General features: G+C 38.5%; 1 pseudogene; it reads left to right on the top strand.

Moving 5' to 3' along the window:
• Positions 1-2,551: 2,551 nt before the first annotated feature.
• Positions 2,552-2,717, top strand: LOC134503021 (U2 spliceosomal RNA; annotated as a pseudogene).
• The last annotated feature ends 405 nt before the right edge of the window (positions 2,718-3,122 follow it).

Here is a 3,122-nt window from a genome sequence, read left to right as displayed (position 1 = left end):
ACAGTGTTAGTCTTAATGCAAAATATTAAGAGTAATGTCCAAAATATTAGCTAGCATTGGCATCCATCACTTATTAATATCTCTACATTGGCTGAGATACCCCTGAAAAATGACCTATACAATTTTAAGAATGATCTATCTTTCTTTTTGGCTTTAGTTTCAGGAAATAGAGATTTTTAGAAGCCTCAAAGTTTGGGATTATGCCTACAAAAATCTGAAAGAAAGCTGTGTAAGAATGTCTTATCAGCCTACTTATTGTCTTTTTTTGTCACTTCAGGTTGACAAAAACCCATTGCTCGTTATACATCTATGGTTCAAAAAATTAGTTATGAAAATGATTTTTTTGGTCCCATTCTTGGAAAGGATTTTCTTCTCTTGCATTTTACTTTGGAATGATGAAAATGTTTTGCAGGCAAAAATGTATGAAAGCTAGTTAGAGAGATTATTTGCCAAGACAGAAGTTTTATCATTTCCAGTATATATCATTTTTCTTTCAACAGTCAACACTGAATTTTCCTGACTACCTTGTTTGTAAATGCAGTCAATTTAAATATATCCATCACAATCTACTTCTTTCCCCGCCCCCTCTCTCTTTCCTCTCACACACACACAACTAGCCAGCACCATGTTACAGCTCTCACATTGGCATGTGCATGTCTCTTGTAAAGTAATTATTTTGCTTTCCAGGCAGAAAATTACAATCATGTCCACTAGCTGCAAAAATTGTGTCAGTGCCATTTGCTTCTAAATGACCCCGAATTGGGGTGGGGGGAATACCATTGTTCCAGGAGGACCACAGTACTGCATGTGTGAGGAACCCACATTCCAGCCTTTTTTGTTTGTTTTTTGCAAGGAGCTGTTTCAGCTTCAGGTTTCTGAACATTGATGTTGCTAGGAGCTAAGCATGTGCCAATGTTCTATTCTGATCTGCGTATCATATACCGTTTAGAGGGAGACAATGTTTCTGGGCTGGAGAATTTCAAGGCATCTTGTGGCATGCTCACAAGATGCCTGTGATATGGTTCCTTGCTACCCTCTTTAGCCACTCAGTGCTCTTTATCACCCCAACTTACTTTGGCCTTTTCTTGACAGGTATGCTAACTTCCAAATAAAGCACTGTATTGTATTTCCTCATCACTTTCATTTTTTAAAGATGGTTCCAAACCTACAGGTGTTTACATGGCAGCCAGAAGCATTTTTGCAAATGAAGATGTTAGAAGGTGTCAGGTCAATTTGTACTATGACAACTTCCCATTAAGCAAAATAAATAAAGAGCATTAATCAATTCAAGTGAAGAAGGGAAGCTGACACTTGCCCAGGGAAGAGTTGATGGGCACGCTGAAAACCCCATAGACACTCTCTTGCTTATCCCTGACATAGTTTCCTTATTTATTTGGAAAATTTATATGCTGCCCACACACTTAATGGCTCTGGACAGCTAACAAAAATACAATTAAAAAAAATCAATAAAAGCAACCCTAAAAGAAATTGAGGACATATACAAAGCAAAAGTAAAACCATAGCATTAAAAACATGGGCAATATGTTTTGAATTGCTTCCTAAGCAATAACAGGGAAGAACTATAATTCAACAGGGGCAGTGGGTTTCTTAAGATGGGCCCCACCTTGGAGAAAGCAATGCTGATAGTTGATGTCAGATGGAGATGAAATGGGATCTGCAGGAGTTTGGCTACTGACGAGCTAAGTGGGAAAGCTGCTTGACTGTATGAGAGCAGAAAGTCCTATATTGCAAATAGTCATGGAAGACTTTAGATACCCTTGCAAGTACCTTCAGTTTGGCAACCAGAGAAGTTGTTGCAACAGTGAGTAATTCCCTCACCCCCTAGGCTGTTGTATACTGGGCCAGCTGCAGTTTATGGCCCATCTTCAAGGGCTGCCCCATGGAGAGCAAGAGGCTTTCAAACAGTAGTCCCATTTAAAACCCTTCAGAGGGCAAACTGAAAACAAACCAAGGTAGAGTGAATATATACAGAAGTCATGTTGACCATTCTGTGTTTAAAATAGGAGATTGAGTGGATAACATGGCCAGCTAGTTAACAGCTTGAACACTTGGGTCAGGCTTCTAATAAACCTTAGGGATTTATAGATTTCATTAGGTTTTGAAAAGCCCACTCTTTCTTTTCCACGGTATGTGCAAATAGATAACCTACTAAATATTCCGGTATCTCTCCAGTTCAATTTAGGGTCTAAGCAGGATAATCAGAGATGTGCTGTCCTCAGCAGAAATAGCTGAACTGTTTTGGACAAACTATTTCCTGATATTTTCCCCAAACCTTGGGTTTCAGGGCTGTAGAATGAACCCCACAAGTATTCTGAAATGATATCCCTCTCCATCAAAGCTACTTTGAATACATTGGACTTTGTATGATAAGGAATTTAAGTACGGAAGACTTCTGCATTCATGTACAGATTAAGTAATTCACAAATATGGGAAAAAGAGAAGTGGCCCTGAATTCATACATAGCAAAAGCAGGCACTGATTTGAATTTAGGACTGTGTATCCTAATTGTGTTAATCCAATTCAGCATCCCATAGTTTCTTGGCCTTTCAGCTATGATCAAATGTAGTATCTGTTCTTATTGGTTTTACTCAGAATTTTAACTATCCCAACAGCTGGGTTCATACAAAAACCTAAACCCAGACTGACAAAACACAATTATTAAGTTCATTTAACATGCTGTGCCCAAACAAACCATTTTATAGCTTAATTCATTGCATGTTTCACACAGTAGGCCATAAATCCCAACACATTTTAGCCTGGTCTAGCATAATGTGTGATATGTGTTCACGCAGCAGATTAAGTCATAATGTAGGTTGTTTGGTTTTCGCTTAATGTGTTGGCTGAATCTAGCTATTCTGAACTGTGACTCTGTCTGTCTTAATAACCTGACATGTAAGCCCAACCTTTGCAGATTCAACAACCCATGATTTGTGGATAACTTAAGCTTTGAAAAATTGGCATGTTGCCAAACACAGGACTAGAAAAATGGTCATGCTTAAGCATCGCTTTTATTTCCAAGGTTGTTATAGAAAACAAATGCCCAGTAAAACAAACAATAGCTTATCAGGATGCCTGAAGGTGTCAGTGGACAAGTGGAGCCA

Source organism: Candoia aspera, chromosome 9 (assembly GCF_035149785.1).
Source record: "Candoia aspera isolate rCanAsp1 chromosome 9, rCanAsp1.hap2, whole genome shotgun sequence".
Lineage (NCBI taxonomy): Eukaryota > Metazoa > Chordata > Lepidosauria > Squamata > Boidae > Candoia > Candoia aspera.
This window is presented reverse-complemented; position numbering and strand designations above follow the sequence as displayed.